Below are 16,324 nucleotides of genomic sequence, written 5' to 3'. Positions count from 1 at the left end.
ACAGACTCCAGATAACTGGCCTTGCAACCCCTTTGGCACAAGTAAGGCTCTCTTTTGGAACCCATTCTGGCCGTTCAGTCTGCTGTGGAAGAATCACCGACCAATATTGGTTCATACTTCTTAGAGGATGGTACTTGTTTAGTTCCCCCAGGATAGGCTTCCCGGGTGCAGTCTCTCCAAGAGCTTCCCCACTGCTCCTTCATTACCACACTACTCCACTTCTTTAAGCCCCCCTAGACACTAGGGGACCTATTAGGATGGCGGGTGGACTTTCGTCCGCCTGCCACCCTAGCGGTGCTGGGACCAGCCGCCAGTGGTGCGGCGGTCCCGCACCGGCAATTAGGATGCCACCGACACCGTGGCGGTGGCATCCTCTATTCCCAGCATTGTGGTGGGCGGTGCTCACAGCACCGCCCACCACAATGCTGGGAATGCACATCGTGCATTGGCATGCACAAGGTGACAGGCACCGCGCGGTGCCTGCCACTTTGTCCATGCCAATGCAGGGGAGTACCATAGGCACCCCCATGTGCCTCCCCAACATCCTGGGGGCCCGCAAGGGGCCCCAACTGCGTTGTCACCACGGAAAGGTTGCTTCCCGCTCCCATTGTAATATGGATGGTGGTGTCTAGGAGACACCGCCACCATATTCAACCCTTTTTCGCCCGGTCGACTCATCTTCCCATCCGCCGCGGTACCCCCCGCCATCATAATATGGCGGGGGCAAATGGGAGGCGGGTGGGGGATGATGTCGGGCGGATCACCACTGCCATGCGGGCGGTGGCTATCCGCACGACATCATATTCAACCCTTAGGTGTTAAGTCCCATAGACATTTTAGAACACAGGAAAGTATACTTAACTCTCCTCGAGGCACAAGGCATGTAGGGTGAGAAAATTAGGGACTTTGATCTCCATAAGTTAGATTTGGCCCAACAGGAGCAGTAGAGGTGAAGTCAGGAATGGGAGAAAATAAGGCCTGAGAAGAAAAGCAGGAAGATGATGAGGGAATAAGAAAGAGAGTGCTGGCGGGCGTGGCTAGCAGCCAAAGGGAATGGCTGCAGGCTAACGAGGCTCCGGAGCCCTCGCTATCTATCCTGTAAACTATTCGTATGTCATCCTGATTAAAAAAAACTAATTTAGAAAGGGTTCTGACCCTGGAGTCCCGGGGTGATGACCGGGGACGATTGCTGATGTATGGGGACTGAAAATCGACGAGGAGCGTCTGGTTCGGACGGAGCCCCAGAACATCATGGCGGTGCGCCCTCGCTCCACTGATTGAAGGTGTGGAAGCTGCGGGCACAAGGAAACAGATCATCCCCATTGGGGCCGGACAATAGTAGTGGAGGAACCAGTTGTTAGCGGATGGACTGGGAGGCATAACGGTTCCGGCCGCCCGGCGCCTCCCCTATCTGCCGGCGCAGGACGGACCCGCGCTGCCGAGCGTGGCCACACCCAGCCGGCATTGGCACAAATTAAGGCCCCGGCTTCGTGGGCCTAGCAGGCCGACATCCCAGAACCATAAGGCCAATGGCTGGAACTGCGGCTAATTGGCGGTGATAGCATGCCAGGAACTGTTTCTCCCTGCCTAACCCCTGTGCGGACCCGCGAGATGCTTTGGAAAAAGTGTGACAGCCGCCATTACACTCGAGACCCCGGTCTCTGAGGCCCACTGGACCACATCCGGTAATTGTCAGCATTGGCGGGTGGGCCTGTGGTACTACGGTGGTGAGCGCTACAGGCTATAAACATTGCCCAGCAGCCTCGCGGGATGCCCAGAGGGTCATCAAAGGTGCAAATTTGACTGGGCACACCCGCAGTAATAATAGGCCAGCCCAGGGATTTGCGAGCAACTATTTCTTGAGGGACATCCACCGGACAGACCTGCATAGCGTGTGGGGTGGTGCTCCATGAGTGGCGTCTATTGCAACTGGCAGAAGCAGCAGCACACCCCGGGGTAACGAGTCAAGCATGTGAGGTGATACAGTGACTGCGCAGGGGGCATCTGAACCCAGTAAAGGAGACTTGTGGATACTGTATGTAACTTATTTGATTGCCTTCTTTGGTCACTCCGCTGCTGCCCCAATGTGATGCAGAGACTCAGAGCCGTGCTGGTGATAGCGGAGTGAAGGGACACTACACTGTGGGCTTGTGGTGAGCCTTTGTGCGCTCCACTCTGAGCTCACCTCTTCATCCTCTATCCTGCTACCGGGGGGTCGGTAGGCCAGGAAGCCCGATAGGCCACCAGGGGATATCACTTCCCCCCCTGGGCAGGCAGCAGTGAGTACTGTGGCTGATCACATGAACCTCAGTCACAGCTGGGCCAAAACACCCTACATCATGGCAACCGGGAAAGGTGCCAAAACGCAAGCACAGAATAAATTGGCAAAATTTGCTTGGTCAAGCTCTGGGTTAGGAGAAAGAGGCCAAATCGCAGGAGGCATCTGCAACACAGCTGAACCCGCTGCAGCAGCAGGAATTAACACTTCAAGACATCATGGCGGCTATGATGGGCATGCGGACCTCCCTAGAGACTCGCATTGACACTGTGAAACGTTGAAGTCTATCTGATCAGAGCTGACCTCAGAAAAATGGACTCTCGTGTGAAAGAGATGGAAGATGTCACAGAGGAATTGAACAGAGACACTACCGTACTAAAACAACAACTCACTCAACTACTGGATCAGCAGATCAAGATGGAGAAACAACCTGACGAATATGAAGGGCGGGCGCGCAGAAATAACATAAGAATCTTAGGCGTTCCAGAGCGCGCGGAAGTACCAGCGGTGGACTTATTAGTTGAGGATTTGATCCTGAAGAAGCTCCAACCGAAGAGACTCTAAAATAATTTCTCCATTGAGCGCGCCCACCTCGTTCCCAGAGGAAGGCCTAAACCTGGAGCCGAGGCCCATTATAGCACGAGTCTTCAATTTTAGGGATCGAGACATTAAACCGCACGTGCTACCCCACCGCTTAAGCTGGAGGAGAGTGCAGTTACCTTTTTCCCAGACTTCACCGCAAAAGTCCAGGCTCAGCCTCGCAGTTTTTTGGCAGTCAAACGGGCGTTGAGAGACAAAGAGGTGAAGTATGCCATGTTATTTCCTGAAAAACTCCGAGTGGAATCAGATGACAAATCCTTGTTCTTCTCCTCCCCAAAAGATGCGTGGGACTGGCTGGAGGGTTGGCGCTGAGTGGAGAAACCCAATAGAAAACGCAACGGAGGTCCTCGGACAAGCAGATCTGAACATGGTGCGGGGCAGCGTGGCGACTTGGCCAGAAAGGAGAAAGAGTCAGACTGAGTGTCAAACAGCTGGAGAGATGGAACTCTGAGGTCTGGTATGGACACACTAGCCAAGCATATGTGACTCTGAAATGGGGTAGTGATATAAACAGAACGTTGGGGCCTTCTTCCCCGCACTGGGTTTTCATATAGGCCTCCGATATATATACATGGGACTGGGAAGCCACAATTTTCCTTTTTTGGTTACCACTATATGTGCAGGGGCCAGATGACACTCATAACATACAGTATACTATGCAATTATCCTTGTAAGATGATGGCAGAGGGGGGAGACGGCTGCAACGCCAGCACCTTTAAATGTCGGGTGGGGCGACAGGCACTCTGCCTTGTTGGGGAGTAGGTAGTTTCAAATCCACTGGCAGGGGGGCAGGGGGGCAGGGAGGGGGAAGGGGAGGATGGTGAGTTTAGCTGTATGGGTTTGGTTAGGTTTTTATTATCCAATCACAATCTGTAGACAATCGGAGCTACTCAATGTTTCTCCCACTCCAAATCTGTGGTGTGCATTCAGGTCGCTTCTTACACAGTCTTTGTCCAAGGGTAATCTTCGATATTTGCATCCAGCGAATGTGGTGAATGGTATGTTTGTTGCTCCTCCCGCAGAGCCTCTGAGCTCCAGTGGATCTCTCATTCCTATCCTATGGCTGGAAATACGATAGAAACATCATTGTCCGTTCTGACGGGGGACAAAGGCAAAAGAGGTCTAGTGCTACAGTAACTTAAGAGACATGCCCCGGATCTGGTTCTCTTGCAGGAGACACACCTAGTGAGAAACAAATGTCAGGCCCTTACACGGTGGGGATACACACTCCTGGTTCATGCGGAATTCACCTCCGGCTCCAGAGGCATGGGTATCCTTGTTAGGAAGAGCCTTGCACTAACTACGACATGCACATGGGCAGACCCCCAGGGGCAGTGCTAGAGGCCCGTTGGGAGGTAAAGACACTAAGGTGCCGATTCGGATCTTGGAGAAACCGGGTACGAACCGTCGGTCGGAGCGTTTTCTCCGTCCGACTCGTACCCGGGAAATAAACATTACAAACATGGAAGTACGATTCCCACGGAAACACCATTTCCGTACGAATCGTAAAAAACATCGACCGACGAAAATATACATACGAATGTGATCCGGGAATGCTCCGACGTGACGTCGGGACGCATTCAGGCTGCGGTTCACGAACCAGGAAGTACGATCCGCACCGACGTCACCCCGCACGGATTATAATTTCCGGCTGCCAAAAACTGCCGGGAAATCAGGACGACGCGCACAAGGAGCACATGTACGCAACGGACAGCCATGGACCCGAACCTACGTGTCATCCCAGCCCTCATAGCAGTCCACCTGCTCTACAGGCACTGACGCAGACGCCGCAGAAGGTCAGAATAACACCCAGGTTCAGAGGGGGGGGGCAGGGGCAGGACACATAACCCCCACACAAGTCACAAATTACACATGCCCTGGACATACCTGACCTGCAGGACCTGGTCACCTCGAGGGGGTGGGGGCGTGTCCAGCAACGCAAGCGTCCGCCACAACGGAAGTGGATGTTGACGCGAACCGGCAACACAACAATACCGGTACGTACCGTACCCAGGCCTTAAGAGCGTGGGTACGGGCCGTACCACGCCCACCACTACGTCACCCCAACAATGGCGGTACGGCCCGTACCCATGTACTAAAGGCCTGGGGACGGGCTGTACCAACATTGTTGGGGTGATGTAGGGGTACTCGTGGTACGACCCCTACCCACGCTCTGAAGGGCTGGGTATGGTGCGTACCCCTACGGCACCCCATTGGGGGTCTGCACCGTACCCAGGCCCTCAGAGCGTTGGTACGGGTCGTACCACTCGTACCCCCACATCACCCCAACAATGCTGGTACGGCCCGTACCCAGGCCATCAGAACGTGGGTACGGGCCGTACCGCCATTGTTGGGCTGACGTAGTGGTGGGCGTGGTACGACTCGTACCCACGCTCTTAAGGCCTGGGTACGGTACGTACCCAGGCCTGCAAATCGTGGGTATGGGAATGTACGGAGTGTACCCCCACCCGTGTATGAATGGAGCGTACCCACACCCCACCAGTGTATGTACGGAGCGTACCCACACCCGTGTATGAATGGAGCGCACCCACACCCGTGTATGAATGGAGCGTACCCCCACCAGTGTATGAAAGGAGCGTACCCACACCCCACCAGTCTATGTACGGAGCGTACCCACACCCATGTATGATGGGAGCGCACCCACACCCGTGTATGAATGGAGCGTACCCACACCCCACCAGTGTATGTACGGAGCGTACCCACACCCGTGTATGAATGGAGCGTACCCACACCCCACCAGTGTATGTACGGAGCGTACCCACACCCGTGTATGAATGGAGCGTACCCACACCCGTGTATGAATGGAGCGTACCCACACCCGTGTATGTCCCGACCGTACATGCCCAGACATAGGAGGGGTGTGTGCTTATCACTCCCAGCAGTGCCCAGACACAGGAGGGGTGTGTGCCTATCACTCCCAGCAGTGCCCAGACAGAGGAGGGGTGTGTGCCTATCACTCCCAGCAGTGCCCAGACATAGGAGGGGTGTGTGCAGAGTCCTCCCAGCAGTGCCCAGACACAGGAGGGGTGTGTGCCTATCACTCCCAGCAGTGCCCAGACATAGGAGGGGTGTGTGCAGAGTCCACCCAGCAGTGCCCAGACACAGGAGGGGTGTGTGCAGAGTCCTCCCAGCAGTGCCCAGACATAGGAGGGGTGTGTGCAGAGTCCTCCCAGCAGTGCCCAGACATAGGAGGGGTGTGTGCCTATCACTCCCAGCAGTGCCCAGACACAGGAGGAGTGTGTGCAGAGTCCTCCCAGCAGTGCCCACACACAGGAGGGGTGGGTGCAGAGTCCCCCCAGCTGTGCCCATGGAAAGAAAGGGGTTGAGTACACACAGATACAATGGCCATAATTGTTAGTCAGGTGCTCAAAGACCCAGCAGAACACGAAACACATGTGTGCGAGGCTGGGAGTACACACATGCATAGTGCGGAAAAGAGAACATGTACACATGAAGTCCTGTCAATATACTCCAGTCACAAGTACAGTGACCCCCAAGGATGACACAAATGATGCAGGTGGAGACCTTGGCCAGCATGCATGGCCAAAGTTGAAGGGGTCCATCACACACCCAGCAAATGTAGACACAGCACTGCACAAATGTCTTCACAACACCCTGCAGGGAAGATGTCAGGGTCCACAGAGGAAGGTACACACCTTGGGACAATGTCACCATGCAGTAACAGCTTACATGAGCAAAGTTTGATAGCAAATACCGTGTGATGGCACACAGATAACAGGGTCCACCCCACGAACAGCACACTACAACATATCCCAGACACCTAACACATTATCGCCACCCCAAATCATGGAGCAGTACCACCAACAGCAATGCCAGAAAAGCAGTAGTGTGCCAAGGAAAATAGAATAGCTTTATTCAGCAATGTTCTAAAATGAATTGTATGAAGAGTTCCATATGCACAAGGCCCATAGGGCAGTCCATAGTTCCAATCCAGGTGGGGGCACATTGGGATGCGTGTCCCCTAGCTTGCCTGCACAGTTCAGACTACCTTGTCATCCACAGTGGGGGGGGAGGACCAGGCACCGCAGGGACAGGAGGGGCAAGGGTAGGTGTTGTGGGTGCAGGGACGGACGACTCCAACACAGGGAGTGGGGCAGTGCCAAAGATGGATTCGAGCACGGCGCTGCACACTACTGCCAGGTCGCCCAGCGTCTCCCCTGCACCCGAAGGAACCACAGGCCCCAAGGAGGGGGGGGTCGCAGGGATGGGTCGCAGCGCTACCGGGGGAGGGTGTGGACAGGGGGGGGACTCAACCACCCTGACCGGGGACTCCTTTGACCGCTTGCGGGGTGGTGTCACTTTGGGGCTCAGGGACAGAGCGGCCATGAAGGAGTCTTTGGTGGAATCCTGGCCAGGAGAGCTGAGGGGAGTGGATTTGGAGGGTGGTGGTCGTGAGGAATGTGGACTCCCACTCTGGCTGCGTGTCTTCCGTTTCCCCCCGACCAAGTGGGTGTGCCTACTTCACCCTGTGTGTGCGTGCCAGGAGGTGTGCGCTTTGCCTTCCCTGGCGGTGTGGTGCCTGTGTCTGGTGGTGTGCGTGCATGGGGACGTCTGGGTGTGCTTTGGACAGGCATGGGAGTGGGAAGTGTGGATGGTTCAGGGGTAGGGGGGGACGTAGCGCTGCAGGAGACCCACTGATGCAGTCAGTGTCGAGTCTATGGACCTCAGCAAGTTGCGTTGGTCAGACTGCGCAGCTGAAATGCCCTCCATGTATGCCTCCATCTGGTTGAGCACTCGGCTGTGGCCATGGAGGACATTAAGCATCGCAGTCTGACCAACCTGCAACTGGCGGTGCCTGGCAAGAAGGAGACACGTGGTGACCTAGCACGGTGGGAAGGGACACGAGCAAGTCGGAGGCCGGTGATCGGAATGGAGGGGGCGGGTAGTGATGGAGTGCTGGTGTCAGCTGTGGGAGCAGCCTCCGCCCCCTCGGAGTGCTCAGCCTCGGACCCGTCTGCGTCATAGTCGGTGGTGGTTTGACTGTACAGGTCCTCCGCTGCACTCCCGTCGGCCTCCGTGCCACTCGATGTGCCAGCCAACTCAGCACTGCTGGCACTGGTGCTCGCTCCCTCCTCACGGTCCGTGCCAGTGTCTCCCTCGTAGTCCCCCGACGATGCTGTGGGCAAGGTGAAGAGACAGGAGAAATCAGACACCTGTATACATATGTCACATGAGTCAACTCTACATAGGTCACAGTGCATAGCCTGAAAAGCAACAAGAGTAACATCTACAATACAAGGTACATATGTAGTCCCTGCAACACACAGTATGTTGGCCCACCATGCAACTGTTAAAATATGGAGAGCATGACACAATAGCAAATAACTTGATATCAAATTGTACAGAGGAGCCAGGCTCTGGGGACAATCTAGCACAGCATCAGCGACACACAGCGTAGCCAAGAAAGGGATGAGCAGGAACCATGTCTATCAACTCTTGGGACATGCTGCAAAGGTAATACTGAAAACCATGGCCAACATGACTGGGGCACTGCACCTTGAGTGTTTGGCCACACAAACATCACACACTGGCCAGACCGAGCAAGGAGACTTCAGCTTTGGACATGTAGGCCTTGCCCGCACCAACCCCCCCCCCCCTACCTGAGACAATGTGATTGAGACAGAGGAAGTACTTACACCTCTTAGTCTGGGATGAAAACACAAGGCCTGCAATTAATCCTGATCGCACACAAACTACCCCTGGTGCGCCTGTCCACATATATCACTGACAAACAACCATCATCAGATAGTTGTACCAAGACACACAGGCACTGGCCCCTGTGAGTATGCACCAGCTAAATTAGGTCACCCTGTACAGTGGACACATGTAGCACAGTATACGTGAATACAAATGAGGCCAGGGTACTATGCCACAGGGCCCAAACTATGCTGAAGACACAGAGAATGTCCACATTGTCTGATGACATACATGATACCTAGGAAAAGGTGCCCCAGGGGACTGTAGTGGCCACACTACTCCATGGCCCTGGATGGATATGACTGGAACACAAGCCACCATCCCTGCACTATGCATATCTCACACTCAAGCACATCATGTCAGAGGGCACAACATTCGACATGCAGGCAGTAAGGCAGTACACATGAAACACACACTCCCATGTCGGGACTCAGCATCAGTGCCAACTAACATGGACCCCACAATGACAGAACTGGCCAGGGCACAGGCAAGGTCCCAAAACCTGTTAAACACTACCCCCACACATGATGCTGCAAGCATTGGGCACTTGGAGTAACTGCCAGCCTAGATGACCTTGTGCAAGAGTGACTACACACAGACCAGGGAACACATGGCAAGGAGGGGAAGGGAGGAAGAACAGCACCGCTTTACTTTGGGGAACAGGATATGCACTGCACATTTAAACCCTGGCAGTGTATCAATGCAACTGCTCACTTCCAAAAGCTTGTCACACACAACAAACACACATGTACCTACCCCCTTCCTGCTGCTGCTTCTCCGCTAGGTGCCTATCCAAGTCAGGGAAGACCGCCGCCAGCACACGCTTCTGGATGTGGGTCAGACGCCGGCGCCCACGGTTTTTGTGGCTCACAGGTGAGTCCCCCAGCAGGACCCGTGCGATCCTCCGCGTCCAGCACCGGATGTCCTGCCAGCGTTTCCTCACCTGGGCTAGGCGCCGCTTCCGACCATCCGTCCTCCTCACGGCACTGACGGCTTGCTTCCAGATCTCCCCCTTGGCACAGACGCCTACCTGTGAGGATGCAAAAGTGACAATACATCAATCCACCTTATCAATGATACAGAGACACACATATTACAAATCATGCATGTTAGAACTGGCCATAGTATGCAGCCAACTCATTGCACCTTTGTCATTGTGACATCATCCTCCTGGGAATGGGCAAATGCAGTAGGTGCCGTTGAAAGTACACAGGTGGCATGAGGGGTACAACACAATCAATGATGCAGGCTCACACTGTGCATCCCAAGCTACAACAGGAATCTGAACAGTACCCCTAAGCAGTCACATGCCCCAGCCCACTTACGCTACCTCAGCAGAGTACACAGACACACACAGGCACTGAACAATCACCTGGCATTGGCAACTGCCACTACAAACCTCACTCTGCACATGTGCCACTATACTGGGGGTGTCACAGATGTGGGGCTGTCTCAGCACGGCAGACATCCAGCACAGCTCCCTGCTCACATCAGATGGGCAGGGTGTATCCATCCTACATGCAGCTGGGGTGCAACACTCCACATATGCACACACCCACATGACAGGGGACTCACACACACACACCAATGTCCAGGGGGCGACCACATCATTTGGACACTCTCACCACAGGTACACTGAACAGACACACATCTGAGGGTCCTGGCACCTGTCCCCCTGGGGGGAGCCCAGACTCACATCAGGACTGTAGAAACAACATTTCCAGGAGGATTAGGCAGTCCGAAAGCGGCATGCACCATGCAGTGATCGTCACAGTAAGCACCATGCTAGTGCGTTGTGCACACAGGAACTACAGCATGCTCTGCATGGGAGACATGAGCCCTTCCCCCCCCCCCCCGGGAACCACTATGAAGAACCCTGCATGTCTGTCACACCTGGACACAATGCCAGAAGTCACAGTCACAAAAAGGGGCACAGTTTAAGCTAGTGGAGTCTGCACTCACCTGCTCCCCTGGTCGACCATACAGCATGGTGAACTGTGGGAGAATCACATCCACCAACGCCATATTCTCCTCCATGGTGAATGGCTGGGCCCTCTCCACAGACCTGGACATGGTGCCAGAGGAATGACAAGCAGCAGCAGTGTTGTGGAATGAAAGGATGTGCAGGCAAGTGCTCTCACAAGGGACCTGGCTGCCTTATATCTTCCTTGCTGGCCTGTTTCATTTACAGGAGTACAGAGTGATTGGCTCAGTCACATTTGCATCCTACGTGTCCTCCAATCATTTTAAAACTACCCCAGTGACAGGCTTTGCATGGTTTTAAAATTGAGCATGATGTAATGTCAACAACCACATTGAAATAAAGTATATTGTCTCCAACCGACTTCTGCTGGCCACATGATGCAAAATTCAAACCTGAAACTCGGTCTCCATGACAACCAGCATGCATTTAGGCCCCTATACTTGTCCCTCATGTGTCCCCTATGTCAATCCTATGTCACAACACAGGTACGGTGCGTTCCACAGCCCAGGGGCACCCCAAATGCATTGCAACGGACCGTACACGCGTGTGTACGGTCCCCATCACTATGGGAGTGCTGGCGAATGCGTACGCCATAGTGATACGGACCGTACACGCGTGTGTAGGGTCCCTATCACTATGGTGGTGCTGGCGTATGCGTACGCCATAGTGATAGGGACCGACCCTACACACGCGAGTGTACGGTCCGGACTACTATGGCGTACACGTACGCGAGCACCCCCATAGTGATAGGGACCGTACACACGCGTGTGTACGGTCCGGACTACTATGGCGTACCCACACACGCCCTGGAGCGTATGTACGGTGGAATTCACACCTGACAGTGGTGACAGGCGGCACACAGGAATGAATTGAGCTGTCATACATGGCCAAGGCTGGACATCAAGGCATTGTCTGTGCAGTACTACATGTGTCGGGCACAGGTGGGTCAGGCTGTGATGTGGCACCATACTCCTGAGGTGTGAAGCTAATTACAGTATGATGAGCTGTGTACACATGTCACGTGTGATGGTGCCCTATGTGCCACACATCCCCTTCACTCCTTTGACATGTGTGCATGTAGTACTGACTTGGTGGGCCATGCGTCACTGGCATGGCACAGTCACCGACACCCGCAAATGTCCCCTGATGCCAGGTACACGGAATGTTACCCCTGACAAGTGAATGCCCGCGTTGCACGCTGTAGCTATGTCATGTGTGTGTCATGTGTTCCCATAGGTTTGCTGTAGGTGTTTAATCAAATGCATCTGCAGTTGCTGCAACCAACATGTATCTGTGTGTAGATGGGCATGGCACACTGTTACGCACACCAGCACACATGTGTAATCCGACGTTAGGTGTGTATGTATGCATCGACACGGAGTTCCAAAACAAGGACATATCTGCATACTCTCAATGTATGTGTGATCAGTCTTGACATGTAATCCTTCATGGCAAGGTGTGTGGTCTGTCCTTATTCTATGACATGTGACCTGTGCCTCTAGTGTTCCGCAACCTGTCTGTACAATAAACATCCTTCTTCTGCACATATTTGGATGTCTGTAACTCCCGTAATGCGTCTGCCTGCTCACTTACACTGGCCCACAGTTAGTTTCATGGCATGGCATATTGAGGTTGAGAATCAACGTTTGTAGCTGGCTCTTGGTAGGAGTGTCACATGCCTGGCATACGTGTCCAGGGCATATTGCACAGACCTGACTCTGTATGTAGCATATGTGTATTGCCTGTTGAGCATGTGCTCTGTACATTGACATTGGTGGTGTACTGTACTCACTCTTCGTTGTCCCTTCTAATTCACTGCAGGGCTCCGCCTCTCCTTCGACCAATTCCGGACTTGGCTGACATGCGGGAAAATGACTGTATACGCCGCTACCGCTTCCCCCAACGCTTGATTGAGGACCTGACGACACGGCTGGCACCACACCTCCAACCGCTACACAGGTATCCTACTGCACTGACACCCAAGATGAAGGTGATGGCAGCCCTACATTTCTTGGCCACGGGTACCTTTCAACATACCATTGCCCATGTCGGTGGCATGTCCCAAACCATGTTCAGCCGTGTTCTGCATGATTTTTTAGAGGCCATGTTGGAGCACCTGGATGAGTACATTAAATTCCCAACTCCTGAGTAGTTGACAGCTGTCAAGCGTGAGTTCTATGCCCTGGGAGGGATGCCCCATGTCATTGGGTCCATAGATGGAACACATGTGGCTTTGGTACCACCACAGGCACAGGAGGTAGCCTTCCGTAACCGCAAGCATTACCACTCCATTAATGCCCTTGCAGTGTGTCTTGCCAACATGGTGATTTCACATGTCTGTGCTCGTTTTCCAGGATCAGCACACGATGCGTACATCATGAGGCGTAGCAGGGTGCCTGAAATGATGCTGCAGCTGCGCAACGAACGAGCATGTATTGTTGGTGGGTATACTCTGGCAGTCCTGTATTTAACGTCATCTTCCTGTCTTACTGCTTCTCCTGACCCACTCTTGTCCATGATGTTTCCATGTAGGGGACGCTGGCTATCCCAACATGCCATGGCTGATCACGCCTCTCCGCAACCCCAGCACGGCTGCCGATCACCGCTACAACAACGCCCATGGGCGGACCAGGCGAGTGATAGAGAGGACGTTTGGCCTCCTGAAGAGCCGATTCCGTTGCCTCCACAAGACCGGTGGCGCACTCCCATATGCACCGGTGAAGGTCTGCAAGATATTCCTCGTGTGCTGCATGCTGCACAACATGGCAGTGGAGAAAGCTGTGCCACTCATCCTGGATCCAGATGAGCAGGACCATCCACCCGTGGAGGATGAAGGGCTTGGTCACGAGGCAAGTGATGTGGAGGAGGAGGAGGCGGTAGAGGACATGCGGAGTCAGCTCATACGCGACTTCTTTGCTTAGTGGTGAGTTCCAGTGTCTGAGTGTGCACGCATTGGGCTGTGTTTGGCAAGTGTTGCAATGTGTGTGTCCATCTGAATGTCTTCCAAGTGAGTCAGAGGTGTGTTTGGATGTGTCACTCGAGTGATGGTGCAATAGAAGAATGTTTTTCCAGAGTCATCATTGTCACCTAGCATGTTGACAACCTAATACGTGTCGAGTACATGCACATGCATGCGGATGTGCTTCTTTTGGCTGACTTCTGGTGTGTCTCCCATCCTCAGGTACTTGCGCATGCTGTCTGCTGGTGGCATTGTTGTGCTCCTGCTATTCCTCATGAACACAGCAACATGTGCTGAATCAGCGTTACATGCACGGACAAGTTCGAAAATCTCCTTCGGGTAAGGGATGCAGCACAGCTTTTTGGGAGTGGTATTTGTTTTGAATGTGTGTGCACTGCTCCTGTTTGGATATTTTACATACATGTAGAATCACCATGGGGCACATGACATGGAGCAGAATTCACCTGAATTGATGGTCAGACTTGGTGACAGTCATCTGTAATGGGATTGTGGATTGTGATGGAGCCATCAATGTGTGTAACACTGCCCTCGGAAACATACGGGTTGCACCGGATTGACATGGTGTGTGAATTCCCCATTAGGGGCTCAATGGTGTATAGCAGCCTCTCCGTGAGCAGCAGGGGGTGTTTCGCTGTAACCCGTCACTTGTGTGCCAGTGCCATGGATTTCCAGCATCTGTGGTGGTAAGGGGGGTGCCAGTGTTGGTCCCACGTGTTCATCCACATGACCTGTGTATGTGTTGACAGAGTTGCATTAGCATTCCGACACACATGAGTAATAAAGGTGTCCCTCTGCCTCCAAGGTGCCTCATCTCTGTCAATGGTGGTCTGTTGCCACTGTGCATGCGGCATGTCTGGCATTGTTCTCAGAGATGGTGGATATGAGTCTATGTGTATGTGTAGAGTAGCAAGATGCAAGCTGTTTGTCAGGGATTAGATTCTGTATTGTGCATGATGTCCATGGCTGTGTAGGTATTGTGGCATGTCAGTCTCCAGGACGGCCACTGTGCTGCATGTGAATCCATTGTGTGTGTGTGTGCCATGTTGAACCAGACATTCCTTCCTTGACATACACCTTTTGCATAGTTCCTTCCTGAGATCCTTGTCTTTATGTGCTACTTGTGGCATTGTTTCCTTGACATGGCGCATGCTGCTGCAGGCCCTGCAGCAAGGGCACCCAGTGTCCACGCAAACGAGCTGGTGTTCATCATGGATTGCTTGCTGACATGTGCTATGCTGATCAGCAGCATCTGTGCCTCATGCGGCAGCACACTCTGCATTATGCACAAGATCCCCAGTTCCATCCACCTCAAGGCAAGAGGGAGACCATCCCCCAGGTCAACTACGACATCCGTGTCCAATCCTACCCTGCACTCTACGGACATGTGCGTTAGAAATCCCATGATACTTGTCCACATCCAGGGTGCATCTGCACAGCTCTGCTACTACATCCGGCGACCAGGCCACATCAAAGTCAAACAGAGATGGGGGGAGTGGATCACTGCCAGCTGCAGGATGACCTTCTCAATCCACGCACACACTCAGGATGCAGCCCACAAGCACAACACAACCTTGTGGCACTGTGATCCAACACCCAATTGTGCCATCTCCATGCATCCAACCTTGGCTGGCCCACCATTCTCCACATCCACCTGACTCAAGCATGCAGGACATGGTTCTGCCACATGTCTACACATACCTGGGACTCCCACCCCAGGACACTCCACATGATCCCTGACCTCTGCGCATGACTGTTGCTCTTCTAAATAGGTCTGTAGGCACAGTTGTGCGGGCACCCCCTCAGCTGGTTGGGCCCATCACGGGTAAGTATGGTGCTCCATGTCTGTCTTGGATGGTACATTGTGACCCATGTGTGTCCTGTGCCAGACTCAGACCCCAGGGTATGGATGTTTGGAGTTACTTCAGAAATCAGGCATGGTTTGACTTTACAACACACACATGTAGTGGAATAATGCAAAATGACGGCATCATCTTGTGATTGTGATGAATTTTATTAGTGCTGGGGTACGTGTTTGGGGGGGTGACAAGAGGTGCTTTGCGGGAGTGTAGAATCCAAAGTTCACAGGGGGAGTTGGTGTCCTTGCCATTGAAAGTCATCAGAGTCTGTGCCACAGTCTTTGTCAACATTGGTCAGACAGTGACCAGGAAGGCCATGTGGCAGAGAATGTCCTTTGCTGCTGTGCTGCTGTTGGGCCAGAGGGCCAGGTGCCAGGCCAGGTAACCTGGGAGATGGTGATGTTCCGCTGACTCTCACGGTCTTATTCGTGGACGACCCACCTTCCTGCGGGGACCCTCAGAAGCAGGCCTTGACGATGCTAGGGACGCTCTGTCAGATGAATCCTCCTCCTCCTCCCTCCCTGTTTCTGGTGCTGCTCTACGCCTGGTGGCACAAGGAGGGTTTGCCAGGCTTTGGGCGATCTGACGGAGTGATTGGCTCACGTCCCTGTAAACCGCCAGGAGCTCTGCCAGTCTTGCCTCCATCCTGGCATGATGCTCGACCTGCAGGGTCTTCATCTCATTGAGGGTCCCCACTACCTGGTCGATGCCTCTGGAGTCACGCCGGTATGCGTCCAGGATTTTTCTGACATGTGACATAGCCGGGTCCTGAGCCAACTGGGCAGGTTCACGCCTCCGCCGTCCTCCACTCCCACCACCCCTGCCCACTTGCGCCTGGCCTGCCGTTGTGGGCACATCGGGTCTCCGGTACCCCTGAGGGATGGCAT

This window comes from Triturus cristatus, chromosome 5_1, assembly GCF_964204655.1.
Source record: "Triturus cristatus chromosome 5_1, aTriCri1.1, whole genome shotgun sequence".
NCBI classification, from domain to species: domain Eukaryota; kingdom Metazoa; phylum Chordata; class Amphibia; order Caudata; family Salamandridae; genus Triturus; species Triturus cristatus.
Note: the sequence above shows the minus strand (reverse complement) of the source record.